The 22,435-nt window shown below is 36.0% G+C and overlaps 1 pseudogene; it reads left to right on the top strand.

Annotated features, from left to right (window-relative positions):
• The first annotated feature begins 693 nt into the window (after window positions 1-693).
• Window positions 694-20,922, top strand: LOC133243903 (olfactory receptor 4A47-like; annotated as a pseudogene).
• Window positions 20,923-22,435: the final 1,513 nt, after the last annotated feature.

Here is a 22,435-nt window from a genome sequence, read left to right as displayed (position 1 = left end):
AGTGTTTTACACCATAATTGCCCCTATGTTGAACCCTCTAATCTCTACTCTGAGAAATGGAGAGATGAAAAATGCCATGAGAAAGCTCTGGACTGAAAAAAGCAGTGAGGAAGTCAAGAAATGATCACCTAGTTTTAGTGAGAAGTTGCTTTTTCCAGGAAAGCTATGTGTGGTTATTTAACTATATTAAATTTCTCCTCAAGTTTAATAACTGGGTCATGACATAAACATTTATTAGGTGAATGGTTCCAATGACCAAAATATAATTTTAAGATTTTCATACTCTCCTAATTAAAATTCTGTATCTTGTCTTAAATACATTTTTAAGATTTTATATTTTCTTATGAAAATATATATTGTTTTAGGGTGTAAAATATATTTGTTGAGACTATCAATTTATGTTCAATGTGTTGAGTTAAGCTACAGTTAATACTATGAATTTATTGTAGTTAGTGACTGTTTTTCACTGGTCAGTTTGCACTGTCTGAATAAACCTTATATTCTGATTTTTATTACTATTATTATAAATTGGGAATTTCTTATATTATCTCAATCTTCCCAAATATTTTAGCATTTACCAAATAAAGTCAAGCATTTGAATTGATCTTTGTGCAACTAATTCTTCCCCTTTTGGATGTTTCTAAAGACTAAATTTCTTTCTTCTCCAAATTATAAAGTTAAATGCTTTAAGGTATGTTGGCATTTGGTGGTGGACCTTTGGAAAATGACTACATCCTGGAGGTGAGACTCTTATGAATTAGACACCTTACAAAAGAGGTGTCAGAGATCTCACTTGATCCTACTACCATGTGCAGACACAGCAAGAGATAGTTCTGTATGACCTAAGAAGGGAGCCTCACCAGACATGAAATCTGCCAGCATCTCAAACTTGGACCTCTGAATACCTTAACTGTGAAAAACAAATGCCTTTTTTTTGTTTGTTTTAAGCCATCCAGTCCATGGTGTTGTGTAATAGCAGTTCAAGTGGTCAAAGATGGAAACTTAGCTATTCTTTAAACTTGTATAGTTATTTCAAGTTATGAGATACAAATATTTGCTCATGGTCTAGGTTGATTGGTCTGTATGCTCCCTAAAGACAGGGAAAGTTGCTTAACTATCTTTGTGTTTTCTGTACCTTACACAATATATGAAACATAAAATTCACTCTATCAAACTTGCCAATTACTTGAATTCTTGATCTACTGAAGTGAGAATTTTTATTGGAAAATCTTGATTCACTTTTTACACATGAAATATATATATATATATATATATATATATATATATATACACACACACATACATACATATATATGGAGAAGACAATGGCACCCTACTCCAGTACTCTTGCCTGGAAAATCCCATGGATGGAGGAGCCTGGTAGGCTGCAGTCCATGGGGTCGCTAAGAGTTGGACGTGACTGAGCGACTTCACTTTCACTTTTCACTTTCATGCATTGGATAAGGAAATGGCAACGCACTCCAGTATTCTTGCCTGGAGAATCCCAGGGACTGGGGAGCCTGGGGGGCTGCTGTCTATGGGGTCGCACAGAGTCTGACACGACTGAAGCAACTTAGCAGCAGCAGCAGCATACATATATATATATATATATATATATTTGCTACAAATATTTACTGTTCTTGGACATTTGCTATAAATATTTATTTTGTATTTATGTGTAATAATGAGTGTGTTTATATAAATATGCTATTTTTTTCACTTTTTGATTTCATCACTCACATCACTCTTGAAAAATCCATTTGCTTCCACTGATCCTATGAATTTTAACCTCCTTTCTTTTAAAATAACTTTTTAAAGCATTTTATTAATTAACTGAGCTAGAATTTCATTCATGATGTGGAAATGTCTATGACTATTTTCCCAAAAACAGGTGACATAATCTGTCAACATAATTGTTAATTTGAATGTTCTCTATTTAGTATGTCAGGTTTTATACCATCTAGAAGGTTAAATTCTGATGTATTTCTTTATCCTCTACCTCCGTACCCTCCATAACCTTTAAGGTCATTTTGAAAAGTTTATAAACATCTCATAAAGATATATTTAGAATGTCATGACTCTACACATTTATTTTTAGGGAAATGACATTTTTGATATCTTTTTCCCTTCCAGAAAAAAAAAATACTGTGAAAGATTGATTGATATTTCATTAAAAAATTTTCATTCCTCTCCATAGAATGTACATTAATCTTGGTTTTTGGTATTCTTATTTAAAAGGAGAACTCTCTTATTTACATTTGATTCATATTTTTGCTGAGCTTGTCAGAAAGGGCTTAATCTCTTACTCTGATATGAATTACAGAATAACCCCATAGACATGGGTGCATGTCTGTATGTGAATATTCATAGGCCTGAGTCCAAAACATACACATAATGTGTCCCATCACACATTTATATCTTATCTAACTTCCTGTAAGATATATGATCACATGTATGTACATTATTAATGATATGTGGGCTTCTGTCCTTTCGCATGTGTGTATGTATATATGAACATATGGATCTGAAAACACATGGATCAGTATCTGACTACTGACATGAATGCATTTGTATAAGCATATGCAAATGTATTTATTGATCACACGTAGATTGTATCCATCTACACATACAGGACTGTATCTTGTCATGCACAACTATGTTTGATCATATACAGGCCTGTATCTTTCTATACACAGGGCTAAAATTTACCATACACAGGTCTGTATCTGAACATATATGAATTTAGATAGAATCTTGATGAACAATTGTTCTGTTTTATGTGACATGGACTGAAGTCACTTTCTGCTATTCAGGTGATTTCTGGGCTTTCAGGAAGGTCCAAGATGATTTCACTTATATGAATGCTGCCTTGGCAGGGATGAATGGAAGCCCAGGACCTTCTGGTCTCTTCTCCATGTACATACAGGACTATGTTGACAGTGTCTGTCCGGTGATGTTGTCAGACTTGTATAATGCGAGCTCAGGGCTTCCAGAGGGAGGAGGCAGAAGCTATCAGGTTAGTTAAGCTTCATCCCATTTTGACATCAGTCTAAAATCCAGGTATTTAATTTCAGGTACTTAATCCAGACAACTCTTCACATAAATGGAAATGATGAAATGCAAAGGTAACTTATGGAATGGGAAAAATATTAGCAAAACATGTATCTCATAAGCAGTTAATGTCTAAAATTATAAGGAACTTCTAGCACTTGATAGCAAATATCAGATAACCCAATTTAAAAAATAGATGAAGAACTTGTATAGGTATTTTTCCAAAGAAGGCATAGAAATTGCTAACAGTAGCATAAGAAGGTGCTCAAGTGTTCACATCACGAATCATCAGGGAAATGCAAACCATAACAAAAATGATATATAATCTCATACCCGTTAGGATGGCTATATGGATATATAAAAGTTTATATATGTTTGTGGAATATAGAGATAAAGGACCCGTACTACACTGATGGTGGGAATATAAATGTGTTACACCACTAAGGAAAACATTACAGAAGTTTCACAAAAACAAAAATAAAACTACCATTATGATTCAGGAATCCCACTTGTGTATATACATCCATTATATGAAATAAAAAACCTGAACAGCTATTCATACTCCAGTGTTTATTGAACCATTGTGTAGAATATGTGGGACACAGGAACAACTCAAATGTCCATTAATGAATGGATAAAGAAATACAGATGAAGAAGACATATGAATATCATTCAGCAATATAAAAAAGGAAAGCCTGTTATTCCTGACAATATGGAGGGATTTAGAGAGCATTTGCTAAGTGAAATAAACAGAAATAGAAAGACAAATATCGATACTATATGACTTCAGTTTTAGGTGGAATTTAAAACAAAGCTGAGAAGCATAGAGTAGAATGTTGATTGCCAAGGGCTAGTGATTAGGGGAAATTGGCTGTTGTTTAAATGGTACATACTTACACTTATAACATGAAGAATTTCTGTATGGTGACACCAGCTAACAATATTGTTAATATATACTGAAAATTGCTAAGAAAATAGTTGTTAAGTGTTCTTACCTCACACACAGATTATAATTATGTGAGGTGATGAATATGTTAACTAACTTTATTGTGGTAATTTTTTCACAATATATATGTATATCAAATTATCATTGTGTATTCCTTAAACTTATACAATGTTATATGTCAATTGCATCTAATGAAACAAAAAAGGAAGGTCTATGAAATATAGTTGTGCAATTTCTTTCATGTACCTTCACACACTTTATTTTGGAGAGAGCAAGATAACCATAATAGATATTGTTGTTCACAAAGGAAAGCTATGGTGCTTCTTTTACTGAAGTCCTCTTAAAAGTTTTGTAAACCTTTCTCCATCTTTCTTTTTAAGTTGGAGTTTACTTCATTATACAAGGATCAGATCCACAAATATCTTGAGAATAGCCCTTCTCCCATTTGAATTAAAGTCTGTGTGTATGAATTGAGAAACTCTGGGAGATAGTGAAGGGCAGGGAATCCTGGCAGTGCTGCAGTCCAGAGTCAGACACGACTTAGAGACAGACCACCACCAACAACTGTGTGTAGTGGGATAAATCCTTAAGCTTATTAGAAATACTTTTGTGTAGTTCATAGATTTATTAGACACACCTTAAATCTTCCTGAAGTCTTAACAAAGGGTCTTACATCTGTAACATTGAGATCACAGTTATTATGATGCCATTTCTAACTCTGAGAGAATTTTGCTCTGCGGATCTGCTGGGAATGTGAACCAGTTTCATTTACAGGAAACAGTAAGTTCAGGCTCTTATGATTTTCCTGAATTCTGCTTGAAAACTCAACGGTGACTTTTTTGACGCATCATGTTTATCCATTATTTATCACAGTGTGCGTGCATACTCAATCAAGTTCCGCTCTTTACGACCCAAGAACACTCCAGGCACCTCTTCAGGTTCTTAAGGCAAGAATACTGGAGTGGGTTGCCATTTCCTCCTCCAGGGCATCTTCCCAACCTAGGAAAAGAACCTGAATCTCCTGCATTGGCAGGTGGATTTTTTTTTTTTACCGGTGAGCCACCTGGGAATCCCATTTGTCACAGTATACCCTGATAAAAGAAACAAGTGGAGCTTTCAATACTCTAATTGCCTATCTTTTTTTTTTGTAAACATGTCAGGTTTTATTAAAAATAATTAACACTGGCCAGTCTTAAGATGAGTAGTTCTGTGATAAGATGGAGAGAAACCTGAAGTAGAGATCAGGAGACATGAGACATGGTTTTGAAATACAGTTCAGACAGTAATGGACTGTGTGACCAAGTATCCCTGGATTTCAGATTTTATATGTGTAATTGGCTATCTTAATCAAAATATGTATTCACTCAAGTATATTTTCTTTTTTTCTAGTTACTATGGGTGATGATATTGTCAAACTTTTCCAGGACAAGATAACAGTTCCTTTTAAGCCTTTAATTACAAACTCTTAAAGCCTTTAATTACAAACAGATTCTTCAAAGCCCTTCCAGCTGCCATCAGTGAACTGGTACCAAAGACAATGCCATATGCTTTAAATTTTTGTTATGGAAGCATTACATTTCCAGCTTCCCCTTTTTGCTCTGATTATCTTTGGCTACACACATGAGACTCTACATTCTTTTTTTACTTAAAACAATCATTTTATTTATCTCAAAATTTGTGGGCTGGCAATTCAGGCAGATATTGGCTGGGTATTTCTTCTGCTTTAGTCGGCATGGATTGAAGTCACTCAGTGTTATTCAGCTCATAATGGGATGTCCTGTAGGACCCAAGACAATTTAATTCACATGTGTGGTATCTTGGAAGTGATGGATGGAAGGGACCCATGTGGTTCCTCCCCCTATCCATTTAGATGCAGGTCAGCAAGTTCTCTTCCATAGAACATCAGACTTTTGACACAGGGTTCAGGGAATCCAGGGGAATAAATTAGAAGAAAGTCTACTGAGGAGAAAGTAATGCCAGTTAAGAGCTATTTCCAAAACTAGCTTACTCACATTTTCAGCATCCTCTGTTGCTTAAAGTAATCACATGTCCTATCCAGATGTGAGGTGGTGGAGAAATAGATGACATTGTTTAATGGTAAAGTGGCAGTCACATTGTGGAAGATCACGTGGGATGGGAGATACTGTTGTATTCATTTCTGGGAAACACAATCGTCCACATCTCTAAAAGTCAGGATCTGAGTTTTTACTATGATTGAGTTGAGTCTATAGATGGCCTAAGAATGAATAGCTTTTTACCATAACTGAGTTTTCTAATTCCTGAACATGATATATATCTACTTAGGAGTTTTGAAAAGACTTGTATTTTTCCTGCAGGGCTTTTCTCATAGTTTAAAGTATTTGTATTTCTAGATGCTTTTGTGAAAGGTAAACACTGTTTCAGTTTTCCAAATGTTATTAATGCTAATATATTGAAATACCATTTAATATTTCATTTGGATTGAGAGTGCTTTAATATTTTGGAGGTTAGTCATCCTGGCGCAGGACTTATTGTCTTTGGAGCTAGATGTAGATCTTGGACCCCTGATTTCTTAGGTAGAATCTCAGCAATTGCAGTTACCCTCCCATTTGTGGGCCACCCACTTGGGAGTAAGGGTCTTGACTATTCTGTGTCTTCTCTTGAGTATTCCTACCCTTTTGTCATACAGGAACTTTTCTGCTAGTCTTCGAGTTGATCTCATCAGTAGTATCTCTGCAAATGGTTGTAATTTTGGTGTCCCCATGGGAGGAAGTGAACTCAGGGTCTTTCTAAGCTGCTGTGTTAGCCACTTCCTATGTGTCGGTCTTTATGTCAGACCCACACTGCCTTGATTACCATCATTTTGTAGTATGTTTTAGAACCAGTAATAGGAAACCCTCAAATTTGTTCTTTTTGCCTGGATATTTGGATTCTCTTGAGATTTCACATGAATATCAACATGGATTTTTATTTCTTTAAACAACATTTTTTGAATTTTAAAAGGGATTGAATTGGTTGTGTAGATCCATTTTGGTAGTATTGATGCCTCAATATTCCAATTCATGAATGTTTTCTGTCAATGTGTGCCTTCTGTAATATCTTTCAGCAGCATTTTTCAGTTTTCATCATAAAAAGCTTTTGCTTCCTTGCTTAAGTTTTTTAATTATTATAAAAAGCATTATAAAGTATTATAAAAAGTAATAATAAAATTTTTTTTATTCTTCTGGAAGCTGTTGTAAATGGAATTTTCTTAATTTAGATGGCTGAGAATATAGCAATCAAATATTCTTTTGTGATTAAAAAAATACCTCACAAAATTATGAGTATAGAAGGATTGTATGTGCATGCTCATTTGTGTCTGACTCTTTGTGAGGTCATGGACTATAGCCCGCCACGCACCACTGCCCATAGGATTGTCCAGGCAAGAATACGGGAGTGGGTTGCCATTTCCTCCTCCAGGAGTTCTTCCTGACCCAGGGACTGAGCCAGCATTTCCTGCATTGCAGGAGGATTCTTTACCACTGAGCCACCTGGGAAAATCAGAAGTATTTCATCTAAGCATACTAAAGTCTGTATGTGACAGATCCACAGCTTGTATCACATTCACCATTGAAAGACTGAAAGTTTTCCTAGAAAAATTAGGACCAGGACAAGAATGCACACAGGAACTACTTTTTTTTTTTTCCTATTGTAGGGCAAAAAATAATTCCTTTGATGTTTTTCAAGTTTTGTACATGTATATAATACTAGTTCTGGGGCTTCCCAGATGGTGATATCACTAAAGAACTTGCTGCAATGCAGGAGACATGAGAGGTGGGTTCAATTCTTGGGTCGGGAAGATCCCAGGGAAGAGGACAAGGTAACCCACTCCAGTATTCTTGCCTGGAAAATCTCCAGGGACAGAGGAGACTGATGGGCTACAGTCCATAAGATGGCAAAGGATCAGACAAGACTGAAGCGACTTAGCATCCACGCACCCACAGTGTCATCTCTGAACATAGGTTTTATTTAATGAACTAAATTTTGCATAATTTAACTGTCTGCAATAGTGTGTGCCATGGTAGCCACTTCCAATTTTTAATCTATGTTAAACATCACATGTTAGGAAAGGCTTTTTCAATTACATTATCCATAGTAGAACTTTCCTTATTTCTGTCACAGTGCTGTTTGTGTCTTATTGATAGTTAATAAGACTACACTTGCTTTTTTAGATATTATCTTTTCTTGTTTGACTTTATCATAAGAATATGAGATCTGTGTAGGAAGGAATTTTGGTGTAATTTTTTTCCTGTTTTATTAATTGCTGTGTCCTTAGTACAGTTCTTGGCATTAAATAGGCTAACTTTAGTTTAAAATTAGTAATTAGATGGATAGTTAATTATTTCATCTAAATTGGTGGTGAATTTTTATCTATCTACCCATACTTCAAGACTGAATAATTCAGTACTGAATAAAAAGAAAGAAAAATTTGCTGTGGCATATCAGTAAATACCTGTCTAATGACTGACCTGTCAAAATGACTGGGCTGATATTTTATACTTTTTTAAAAATTTAATTTATTTATTTTAATTGGAGGCTAATTATTTTACAACATTATAGTAGTTTTTGCCGTACACTGACATGAATCAGCCATGGGTGTATACGTGTTCCCCATCTTGAACCCCACTTGCACCTCCTTTCCCATCCCATCCCTCTGGGTCATCCCAGTGCACCAGCCCTGAGCACCCTGTCTCATGCATTGAACCTGGACTGGTGATCTATTTTATGTGTACCCCAATGTTCATCACAGCACTGTTTACAATAACCAGGACATGGAAGCAACCTAGATGTCCATCAGCAGACAAATGGATAAGAAAGCTGTGGTACATATACACAACGGAATATTACTCAGCTATTAAAAAGAATGTATTTGAATCAGTTCTAATAAGGTGGATGAAACTGGAGCCTATTATACAGAGTGAAGTAAGTTAGAAATAAAAATACCAATACAGTACATTAACACAAATATATAGAATTTAGACAGATGGTAATGATGACTCTATATGCGAGACAGCAAAAGAGACACAGATGTAAAGAACAGACTTTTGGACTCTGTGGGAGAAGACAATGGAGGGATAATTTGAGAGAATAGCACTGAAACATGTATATTATCATAAGTGAAATAGATATTTCATTCTTGAGTTGCAATAACTTCATAATGGTTTTAAAGCTACTTTTTTTGTAGCTCTATGTTACACTTTATTATCCTAATTATGTTTGGAGTTGATATCTTTATATGTACACATACTGTAATGTTTTATGGAAAATCCCAGTGTATTTAATTAAGCAAGAATTAGTCTTGGACACAATCCAATACCAAGATGTAATGATAAATGTGGTTAGAAGGAATAAAACATTCAGTGATTCTGTCAATATCAGGGAAAAGATGCTATTCTTTTAAGAACTGATAAAAATATTTCACTAGTTCTTTTGTCAGGCTTCAAGCATTACATTAAAAGACAAAAAGCAGAAAAATTACTCTCGAAACCCCAAGTTAGTGAGTCTGGCTCTACAACATGATATAATGAGAAGGACCAAACAATTAAATGTCATTTTTATATTTTAATGTTAGTAGGAAAAGAAGTTACTAGAGACAATTTATCTGCAAATGCCTAGTTGCTATCTTCCTATATCAACAAAAGGTTTGCTTGTCTTTTTGATAAATGATTTCTACCTGGTAAATTGTGTATGTGTATGCACCATGGAATTTTTTTTTTTTATTACAGTGCAAATGAAAACAATCTTCTGAATAATTAGAAAACTCTATGGAGAAAATGGACAGACTGTCAAATGAAATAAAATACAATCTCAAGTAATGATGCAGTCTTTTGCCTTCCAGTATCAAACTGGATGAAAGAGGAATTTCAGGTTCCTATGAGTGAGTTAAGTTGTCTTCCTTCATTTTGTGAACAAGCCTCCAGAAGGTAAGACTAAAAGAAAATAGTGAAAAGCAGGCTTTACCAATGTGTGAATTTATTTCGTAAGAAATTACATTTCTTTGAAATAAATCAAATTTAGATTAAATTCTAGTTTTGTCACTTAAAATGTAGGAAAATTAATTACATGTTCTGAGCCTTAGTTTCTTCAACTGTGAAATGGGGACTGCATATCTTGATACCTAAATTTACCATGACATACTGAATTGTGAAGGCATGATTGCAGTCCACTGTAGTAGTTTTTAAAAATGGAGTGATATATGCTGGAGAGGGTGTGGAGAAAAGGGAACCCTCTTACACTGTTGGTGGGAATGCAAACTAGTACAGCCACTATGGAGAACAGTGTGGAGATTCCTTAAAAAACTGGAAATAGAACTGCCATATGACCCAGCAATCCCACTGCTGGGCATACACACCGAGGAAACCAGAATTGAAAGAGACATGTGTACCCCAATGTTCATCACAACACTGTTTATAATAGCCAGGACATGGAAGCAACCTAGATGTCCATCAGCAGACGAATGGATAAGAAAGCAGTGGTACATATACACAATGGAGTACTACTCAGCCATTAAAAAGAACACATTCGAATCAGTTCTAATGAGGTGGACGAAACAGGAGCAAATTACACAGAGTGAAGTAAGCCAGAAAGAAAAACACCAATACAGTACGCTGCTAAGTTACTTCAGTCGTGTCCGACTCTGTGCAACCCCATAGATGGCAGCCCACCAGGCTCCCCCATCCCTGGGATTCTCCAGGCAAGAATACTGGAGTGGGTTGCCATTTCTTCTCCAACAGTACACTAACGAATATATAGGGACTTTACAAAGATGGTAATGATAACCCTGTATGCAAGAGAGCAAAAGAGACACAGATGTATAGAACAGTCTTTTGGACTCTGTGGGAGGGGTGGGGGGGGGGGATGATTTGGGAGAATGGCATTGAAACATGTATAATATCATATAAGAAATGAATCGCCAGTCCAGGTTCAATGCAGGATACAGGATCCTTGGGGCTGGTGCACTGGGATGACCCAGAGAGATGGAATGGGCAGGGAGGTGGGAGGGGGGTTCAGGATGGGGAACACATGTACACCCATGGTGGATCCATGTTGATGTATGGTAAAACCAATACAATATTGTAAAGTAATTAGCCTCCAACTAAAATAGATAAATTTATATTAAAAAATCCATCAAGCTATATATCTTTACCACTTAAAAAAGAAAAAAAGAAATAGAGTGATATAATCAGAAGAAAATTAAAGAGGATCATATGGGCTGCTTTAGGAGAACAAGATTTTGAGATTAAAATAAAAGTTGAAAAATGTGGGCAGAAGGCTATTTCTTTGCACAGAGAAAAAAGCAGGAGTGGGGCAGTTAGGAAACGATCAAATTTGTGATATATTTTGAAAGTAGATTTGGCAAAACTAATACAATATTGTAAAGTTTAAAAAAAAAATAAGAGGGAGGAGCCAAGATGGCGGAGGCATAGGACGGGGAGAACACTTTCTCCCCCACAAATTCATCAAAAGAGCATTTAAACGTGGAGTAAATTCCACAAAACAACTTCTGAATGCCGGCAGAGGACATCAGGCACCCAGAAAAGCAACCCAACTCTTCGAAAGGAGAGAGAAGAAATACAGCTCCACCCACCAGAACACCGACACAAGCTTCCCTAACCAGGAAACCTTGACAAGCCACCTGTACAAACCCACACAGAGTGAGGAAACGCCACAATAAAGAGAACTCCACAAACTGCCAGAATACAGAAAGGACACCCCAAACTCAGCAATTTAAACAAGATGAAGAGACAGAGGAATACTCAGCAGATAAAGGAACATGATAAATGCCCACTAAACCAAACAAAAGAGGAAGAGATAGGGAATCTACCTGATAAAGAATTCCGAATAATGATAGTGAAATTGATCCAAAATCTTGAAACTAAAATGGAATCACAGATAAATAGCCTGGAGACAAGGATTGAGAAGATGCAAGAAAGGTTTAACAAGGACCTAGAAGAAATAAAAAAGAGTCAATATATAATGAATAATGCAATAAGTGAAATTAAAAACACTCTGGAGGCAACAAATAGTAGAATAACAGAGGCAGAAGACAGGATTAGTGAATTAGAAGATAGAATGGTAGAAATAAATGAATCAGAGAGGATAAAAGAAAAACGAATTAAAAGAAATGAGGACAATCTCAGAGACCTCCAGGACAATATTAAACGCTACAACATTCGAATCATAGGGGTTCCAGAAGAAGAAGACAGAAAGAAAGACCATGAGAAAATACTTGAGGAGATAATAGTTGAAAACTTCCCTAAAATGGGGAAGGAAATAATCACCCAAGTCCAAGAAACCCAGAGAGTCCCAAACAGGATAAACCCAAGGAGAAACACCCCAAGACACATATTAATCAAATTAACAAAGATCAAACACAAAGAACAAATATTAAAAGCAGCAAGGGAAAAACAACAAATAACACACAAGGGAATTCCCATAAGGATAACAGCTGATCTTTCAATAGAAACTCTTCAAGCCAGGAGGGAATGGCAAGACATACTTAAAGTGATGAAAGAAACTAACCTACAGCCCAGATTATTGTACCCAGCAAGGATCTCATTCAGGTATGAAGGCGAAATCAAAAGCTTTTCAGACAAGCAAAAGCTGAGAGAATTCTGCACCACCAAACCAGCTCTCCAACAAATACTAAAGGATATTCTCTAGACAGGAAACACAAAAACGGTGTATAAACTCGAACCCAAAACAATAAAGTAAATGGCAACAGGATCATACTTATCAGTAATTACCTTAAACGTAAATGGGTTGAATGCCCCAACCAAAAGACAAAGACTGGCTGAATGGATACAAAAACAACACCCCTACATATGTTGTCTACAAGAGACCCACCTCAAAACAGGGGACACATACAGACTGAAAGTGAAGGGCTGGAAAAAGATTTTCCATGCAAATAGGGACCAAAAGAAAGCAGGAGTAGCAATACTCATATCAGATAAAATAGACTTTAAAACAAAGGCTGTGAAAAGAGACAAAGAAGGTCACTACATAATGATCAAAGGATCAATCCAAGAAGAAGATATAACAATTATAAATATATATGCACCCAACACGGGAGCACCACAGTACGTAAGACAAATGCTAACAAGTATGAAAGGAGAAATTAACAATAACACAATAATAGTGGGAGACTTTAATACCCCACTTACACCTATGGATATATCAACTAAACAGAAAATTAACAAGGAAACACAAACTTTAAACGATACAATAGACCAGTTAGACCTAATTGATATCTATAGGACATTTCATCCCAAAACAATGAATTTCACCTTTTTCTCAAGCGCACATGGAACGTTCTCCAGGATAGATCACATCCTGGGCTGTAAAGCTAGCCTTGGTAAATTCAAAAAAATAGAAATCATTCCAAGCATTTTTTCTGACCACAATGCAGTAAGATTAGATCTCAATTACAGGAGAAAAACTATTAAAAATTCCAACATCTGGAGGCTGAACAACACGCTGCTGAATAACCAACAAATCACAGAAGAAATCAAAAAAGAAATCAAAATTTGCATAGAAACAAATGAAAATGAAAACACAACAACCCAAAACCTGTGGGACACGGTAAAAGCAGTCCTAAGGGGAAAGTTCATAGCAATACAGGCACACCGCAAGAAACAAGAAAAAAGTCAAATAAATAACCTAACTCTACACCTAAAGCAACTAGAAAAGGAAGAAATGAAGAACCCCAGGGTTAGTAGAAGGAAAGAAATCTTAAACATTAGAGCAGAAATAAATGCAAAAGAAACAAAAGAGACCATAGCAAAAATCAACAAAACCAAAAGCTGGTTCTTTGAAAGGATAAATAAAATTGACAAACCATTAGCCAGACTCATCAAGAAACAAAGGGAGAAAAATCAAATCAACAAAATTAGAAACGAAAATGGAGAGATCACAACAGACAACACAGAAATACAAAGGATCATAAGAGACTACTATCAACAATTATATGCCAATAAAATGGACAACGTGGAAGAAATGGACAAATTCTTAGAAAAGTACAACTTTCAAAACTGGACCAGGAAGAAATAGAAAATCTTAACAGACCCATCACAAGCATGGAAATTGAAACTGTAATCAAAAATCTTCCAGCAAACAAAAGCCCAGGTCCAGACGGCTTCACAGCTGAATTCTACCAAAAATTTAGAGAAGAGCTAGCACCTATCCTGCTCAAACTCTTCCAGAAAATTGCAGTGGAAGGTCAACTTCCAAACTCATTCTATGAGGCCACCATCACCCTAATACCAAAACCTGACAAAGATGCCACAAAAAAAGAAAACTACAGGCCAATATCACTGATGAACATAGATGCAAAAATCCTACACAAAATTCTAGCAATCAGAATCCAACAACACATTAAAAAGATCATACACCATGATCAAGTGGGCTTTATCCCAGGGATGCAAGGATTCTTCAATATCTGCAAATCAATCAATGTAATACACCACATTAACAAATTGAAAAATAAAAGCCATATGATTATCTCAATAGAGGCAGAGAAAGCCTTTGACAAAATTCAACATCCATTTATGATAAAAACTCTCCAGAAAGCAGGAATAGAAGGAACATACCTCAACATAATAAAAGCTATATATGACAAACCCACAGCAAACATTATCCTCAATGGTGAAAAATTGAAAGCATTTCCTCTAAAGTCAGGAATAAGACAAGGGTGCCCACTTTCACCATTACTGTTCAACAGAGTTTTGGAAGTTTTGGCCACAGCAATCAGAGCAGAAAAAGAAATAAAAGGAATCCAAATTGGAAAAGAAGAAGTAAAACTCTCACTATTTGCAGATGACATGATCCTCTACATAGAAAACCCTAAAGAGTCCACCAGAAAATTACTAGAAATAATCAATGACTATAGTAAAGTTGCAGGATATAAAATCAACACACAGAAATCACTTGCATTCCTATACACTAATAATGAGAAAACAGAAAGAGAAATTAAGGAAACAATTCCATTCACCATTGCAACGGAAAGAATAAAATACTTAGGAATTTATCTACCTAAAGAAACTAAAGACCTATATATAGAAAACTATAAAACACTGGTGAAAGAAATCAAAGAGGACACTAATAGATGCAGAAATATACCATGTTCATGGATTGGAAGAATCAATATAGTGAAAATGAGTATACTACCCAAAGCAATTTATAGATTCAACACAATCCCTATCAAGCTACCAACAGTATTCTTCACAGAGCTAGAACAAATAATTTCACAATTTGTATGGAAATACAAAAAACCTCAAATAGCCAAAGCGATCTTGAGAAAGAAGAATGGAACTGGAGGAATCAACCTACCTGACTTCAGGCTCTACTACAAAGCCACAGTTATCAAGACAGTATGGTACTGGCACAAAGACAGAAATATTGATCAATGGAATAAAATAGAAAGCCCAGAGATAAATCCACGCACATATGGACACCTTATCTTTGACAAAGGAGGCAAGAATATACAATGGATTAAAGACAATCTCTTTAAAAAGTGGTGCTGGGAAATCTGGTCAACCACTTGTAAAAGAATGAAACTGGACCACTTTCTAACACCATACACAAAAATAAACTCAAAATGGATTAAAGATCTAAATGTAAGACCAGAAACTATAAAACTCCTAGAGGAGAACATAGGCAAAACACTCTCCGACATACATCACAGCAGGATCCTCTATGACCCACCTCCCAGTATATTGGAAATAAAAGCAAAAATAAACAAATGGGGCCTAATTAACCTTAAAAGCTTCTGCATATCAAAGGAAACTATTAGCAAGGTGAAAAGACAGCCTTCAGAATGGGAGAAATTAATAGCAAATGAAGCAACCGACAAACAACTAATCTCAAAAATATACAAGCAACTCCTACAGCTCAACTCCAGAAAAATAAACGACCCAATCAAAAAATGGGCCAAAGAACTAAATAGACATTTGTCCAAAGAAGACATACAGATGGCTAACAAACACATGAAAAGATGCTCAACATCACTCATTATCAGAGAAATGCAAATCAAAACCACTATGAGGTACCATTTCACACCAGTCAGAATGGCTGTGATCCAAAAGTCTACAAATAATAAATGCTGGAGAGGGTGTGGAGAAAAGGGAACCCTCTTACACTGTTGGTGGGAATGCAAACTAGTACAGCCACTATGGAGAACAGTGTGGAGATTCCTTAAAAAACTGGAAATAGAACTGCCTTATGATCCAGCAACCCCACTGCTGGGCATACACACTGAGGAAACCAGAAGGGAAAGAGACACGTGTACCCCAATGTTCATCGCAGCATTGTTTATAATAGCCAAGACATGGAAGCAACCTAGATGTCCATCAGCAGATGAATGGATAAGCAAGCTGCGGTACATATACACAATGGAGTATTACTCAGCCATTAAAAAGAATACATTTGAATCAGTTCTAATGAGGTGGATGAAACTGGAGCCTATTATACAGAGTGAAGTAAGCCAGAAGGAAAAACATAAATACAGTATACTAACGCATATATATGGAATTTAGAAAGATGGTAACAATAACCCAGTGTACGAGACAGCAAAAGAGACACTGATGTATAGAACAGTCTTATGGACTCTGTGGGAGAGGGAGAGGGTGGGAAGATCTGGGAGAATGGCAATGAAACATGTAAAATATCATGTAGGAAACGAATTGCCAGTCCAGGTTCAATGCACGATGCTGGATGCTTGGGGCTGGTGCACTGGGACGGCCCAGAGGGATGGTATGGGGAGGGAGGAGGGAGGAGGGTTCGGGATGGGGAACACATGTATACCTGTGGTGGATTCATTTTGATATTTGGCAAAACTAATACAATTATGTAAATTTTAAAAATAAAATAAAATTAGAAAAAAATAAATAAATAAAAACCCAGTTACTATATTTTCTAGAATAAAAAAAAATAATAAAATAAAATAAAATAAAAGCATGCAACACACCCCTCCCTCCCCCCCAAAAAAGAAAGTAGAGACAGCAGAATTTGTTTAAAGGATCAATAAATAATATGACAACAATAAGAGAGTGAAGAACATTGTGAGGTTTTTCATCTGAGCAACTTCATGGAAGGTGGTACAATTTAATGAGATGAGAAATGCCTTTTGTGGAAGTTTTAACATTTATTTTTGTATTTACTAAATTGGCATCCAATTGTTGGTATCCTAAATTGAAGATGTTTTCCACACAAGGTTAGAAATAAGTGGGGAGGTAAGTGCTTGAGATAAAACACTGAAGTGTTCTAGCATTTATTTGTCTAGAAAAAGAGGAATATTCACCTAAAGACCTTAAGGATTCTCAATGTGATTTGAAACAATTAAGGACAGTAATTAAAAGACACTTGCTCTTTGGAAGAATAGCTATGTCAAACCTAGACAGTGTTTTCAAAAGCAGAGGCATCACTTTTGGAAGACAAATGTCCATATAATCAAAGCTATGTCTTTTTCCAGTAGTCATGTATGGATGCGAGAGTTGGACTGTAAAGAAGGCTGAGCACCAAATTGTGGTGCTTAAGAAGATTCTTGAGAGTCCCTTGGACAGCAAGGAGATCAAACCAGTCATTCCTAAAGGAAACCAGTCCTAACATTCATTGGAAGGGCTGATGCTGAAGCTGAAGCTCCAATACTTTGGCTACCTGATGCAAAGAGATGACTCACTGGAAAAGGCTCTGATGCTGGAACAAATTGAGAGCAAGAAGGTAGGGGGCGGCAGAAAATGAAATGGTTGGATGGCATCAATGACTCAATGGACATGAGTTTGAGAAACTCAGGGAGATAATGATGGACAGAGAAGCCTGGCTTGTTGCAGTTCATGGGGTCAGAAAGAGTTGGGCACAGCTTAGCTACTGAACAACAACAATGTTCTGTTTATAGTTTGAGCTACTCACAATGGATGTGCAAATTAGATTAAATGATCTCAAATACTAAACTCCGTGACTTTATAAGTTATATCTTTTTAAGGAATTCACTTCCTGTCTTCTCTTTTTCATTTTTCCCTTAGAACTTGCTGAAAGCATTATTTCCTCTAGGAAGGTTTCTCTGAATTCAGTTTTATTGATATATTCCTAGCTTGTGTGACTCTTAGCTTGTTTGAATGGTATTATAATGGTATTTATTATATTGGTCTGGAATTTTCTCATTCCTTGCCGTATCATATCACTGAAGGTAGTGAACTCAGCCTTATAAACTTGGTGATAAGATTATCTATGACACAGTTCAGTTCAATTGCTCTGTCGTGTCCACCTCTTTGTGACCCCATGGACTGCAGCACACCAGGCTTTCCTGTTTATCACCTTCTCCCGGAGCTTGCTCAAAATCATGTCCATTGCATCAGTGATGTAATCCAACCATCTCATCCTCTGCCATCCCTTTCTCCTCCTGCCTTCAATCTTCCCCAAATCATATTCTGCATCAATACTTACAACGAATATTCAGGACTGATTTCCTTTCAGATTGACTGGTTGGATCTCCTTGCTGCAGTCCAAGGGACTCTCAAGAGTCTTCTCCAACACCACAGTTCAAAAGCATCAATTCTTTGTCACTCAGCTTTGTTTATAGTCCAACTCTCACATCCATACATGACTACTGGAAAAAATATATATAGCCTTTGACTAGATGTACCTTTGTTGGCAAATGTTTTCAATATGCTGTCTAGGTAGGTTATAGCTTTTCTTCCAAGGAGCAAGCATCTTTAATGTCATGGCTGCAGTCACCATCTATAGTGATTTTAGAGCCCAGAAAAATAGAGTCTCTCTGTTTCCATCACTTCTCCATCTATTTGCCATGAAGTGATGAAACAATGCCATGATCTTCAGTTCAGTTCAGTTGCTCAGTTGGGTTCAACTCTGTGAAACCCCATGGACTGCAGCACACCAGGCCTCCCTGTCCATCATCAACTCCAGGAGTTTACTCAAACTCATGTCCACTGAATCACTGATGCCATCCAACTATCTCATCCTCTGTCAACCCCTTCTCCTCCTGCCTTCAATCTTTTCCAGCATCAGGGTCTTTTCAAATGAGTCAGCTCTTTGTGTCAGGTGGCCAAAGTATTGGAGTTTCAGCTTCAACATCAGTCCTTCCAATGAATATTCAGGACTCATTTCCTTTAGGATGGACTGGTTGGATCTCCTTGCACAATTTTAATTTTCTGAATGTTGAGTTTTAAGCCAACTTTTCACTTTCCTCTTTCACTGTCATCAAGAGGCTCTTTTTAATACTTTTTCACTTTCTGCCATAAGGGTGGTGTCATCTATGTACCTGAGGTTATTGATATTTCTCCTGACAATCTTGATTCCAGCTTGTGCTTCATCTAGCCTGGCATTTTGCATATTGTACTCTGCATAAAATTTAAATAAGCAGGGTGACAACATACAGCCCTGATGTACTCTTTTCCCTATTTGGAACCATTCTGTTGTTCCATGTCCAGTTCTAACTGTTGCTTCTTGACCTCCATACCGATTTCTCAAGAGGCAGATAAGATGATCTGCTATTCCCATCACTTGAAAAATTTTTCACAGTTTGTTGTGATCCACACAGTCAAAGGCTTTGGTGTAGTCAATAAAACAGAAGTAGATGATTTTCTCAAACTCTCTTGCTTTTTTGATGATCCAATGGGTGTTGGGAATTTGATCGCTGATTCCTCTGCCTTTTTCTAAATCCAGCTTGAACATCTGGAAGTTCATGTTTCATGTACTGTTGAAGCCTGACTTGTAAAATTTTGAGCATGACTTTCCTAGAGTGTGAGATTAGTGTAATTGTGCAGTAGTTTGAACATTCTTTGACATTTACTTTCTTTGGTATTGAAATGAAAACTGACCCATCACTAACATTGGACACAAATAGATATTCCATACACATCTTAGGTGAATGAGTGAAAAAGATAAAACTTATAATGCATTTAAAATTGTTCCCCTTGCTTTGTAGGTGAACTGCTTTTAACACATGAACTCAGCTCCTGGTCAGCCTGAATGAAACAAAGGAACAATGCAACTTTATCCTGCTTGGCCTCACACAGAATCCAAAGGAGCAGAAAGTCCTTTTTGCTATGTTCTTGTTCTTCTACATTTTGACCGTGGTGGGAAACCTGCTCATTGTTGTGACTATAACTGTCAGTAAAACCCTGAACTCACCGATATACTTTTTTCTTGCCTGTTTATCATTTGTAGATCTAGTTTTTTCCTCTTCAGTTTCCCCCAGATTGATTTCAGACTTGTTCCTTGGGGAAAATACCATATCTTTCTAATCCTGTATGATCCAGATTTTTACTGAGCACCTTTTTGGTGGGTCAGAGATCATCCTTCTGCTGGTGATGGCCTATGACCGCTATGTGGCCATCTGCAAGCCCTTGAATTATTCGGTGATCATGAGACAGAGGGTGTGTGTTGTGCTGCTGGTCGTGTCCTGTTCTGGAGATTTCCTGCACTCAGTAATTCAACTTAGCACCGTTTATGGGCTCCCATTCTGTGGCCCCAATGTCATTGATCACTATACGTGTGACATGTTCCCCTTATTGAAACTGGCCTGTACTGACACCTATGTGACTGGCATGTTAGTGTTGGCCAATGGTGGACTGATGTGCATTATTTTATTTCTGCTCTTACTCATCTCCTATGGAGTCATCCTACACTCTCTGAAGAACCTGAGTCAGGAAGGGAGGTGGAAAGCCCTCCAGACCTGTGGTTCCCACATCACTGTGGTTGTCTGTTTCTTTGTTCCCTATATTTTCGTGTATGCAAGACCTGCTAAGACATTCCCCATTGACAAATCATTGAGTGTGTTTTATGCAGTTATAACTCCCATGTTGAACCCATTAATCTACAGTCTAAGAAATTCTGAGTTGACTAACGCCATGAAGAAGCTCTTTAGAAAAAAATGTCATATCAGTTGGTAAATCCAGTTTGAAGAGATTGATTTACCATTATGGCCAATTGTTTTGGAATGTAGAAGTTTTAAAAAATCTGATGCAAACTTTCACTTTCTTGAAGATTTATGGTAGCTGTTGTTAAAGAATGTGCTATGTATTTGTGTTGTTAGTAACTATTTCCCTGCTATAATGTAAACTCTGTTTCAACACCACACCTAGAAAGGTAGAATGCATTTACAATAGAAACTCACTAAATAGGATGCAATGGACTAATAAATTAAATTTTTATACAGTTCCACTAAAATTTCCTTAACTTCTATTTTTACTTTTTATTATTTTCCCATTTTTAGTTTTATTCTTAAGGTCTTAATTTATCTTTTTTTTTTTTATTATTGCACCAGATAGAATATTTCACATCATATAGAGCATTCTCTTTATTCAATTTCATTTGTGCTACACAGGACATTTTAATATAGTCTTTTATCCTTTAAGTAAGAAACAAAAAATAGAATGGATAACAATAAATAGGAAAAATAGAATCTATGCAAAATGAAATAGGTAAGATAAACCTCTTTCCCATCCCAATCCAGATTCCTCCAGTTGTTTCAGATGCAGTTACTCTATTGCTATGCTTCTTCAAGTAAAAGTCATTGCACAAACAAGTATATTTTCATATATGTGTTTGTGATTATGTCTCTGTGTATACACGTGTATTTTACTACTATGTCTATTCAAGACCTTTGTATACCATTCTATACATTAAAAATAATGTATCCAATTATCTTCATGTTTTCCTCTGACAAGTAATTCTGCAATAAAGTCTTTATGAAATTTTCTAAATGGGAGTTGCTAGAAGTGGAATTGTTGAGTTAATAAGTATGTGTATCTAAACATTTTGATATTTGGCAAAACTAATACAATTATGTAAAGTTTAAAAATAAAATAAAATTAGAAAAAATAAATAAACAGTTGTTGTTTATATTTATTGACAAAATGCCATCCATGACTTCAATCACACTCCCTACTTCTCTCATTCTGGCAAATATATATTTGACCACATTGTCAACCACCCATACAGGCTAAACATTTTTAGTTATGAGAGTCTGGTTAATGATATTGTGTTTCATCCATGTAGTTTAATTACAAATAAATGGATTCAAATTTGGGCACCTCTTCATATTTTTAGTCTTGTGTATTTCTTTTCATGGCTTGTCAGTGAATGCATTTTATGCATTTTATTTGACTACTGGTCCTGTTTGATACTGATTTTCATGATTTCATTAGGTAGTAAGGAAGTTACCCCATTTACCATGCATGTTGATTATCATTTTTTTTTCCAATTTATCATTGATTTGATTTTTTTGTTTCTATATGGTGCAAAATATTTTTGGTCATGTAGAATTTTTTTACATTTATATTATGAAATCTGTCAATTTTTATGTCTTGCTAAAAGAACTTTTCTATTAAAACATTATCAACATATTCTTGAATATTTTTCAACATTTTAAAGTCTTTTTTTTGTTTAAATTTTTGAGCCATA

The sequence above is a fragment of the Bos javanicus genome, unplaced genomic scaffold (genome assembly GCF_032452875.1).
Source record: "Bos javanicus breed banteng unplaced genomic scaffold, ARS-OSU_banteng_1.0 tig00002723_1, whole genome shotgun sequence".
In the NCBI taxonomy this organism is placed as follows: Eukaryota; Metazoa; Chordata; class Mammalia; order Artiodactyla; family Bovidae; genus Bos; species Bos javanicus.
This window is presented reverse-complemented; position numbering and strand designations above follow the sequence as displayed.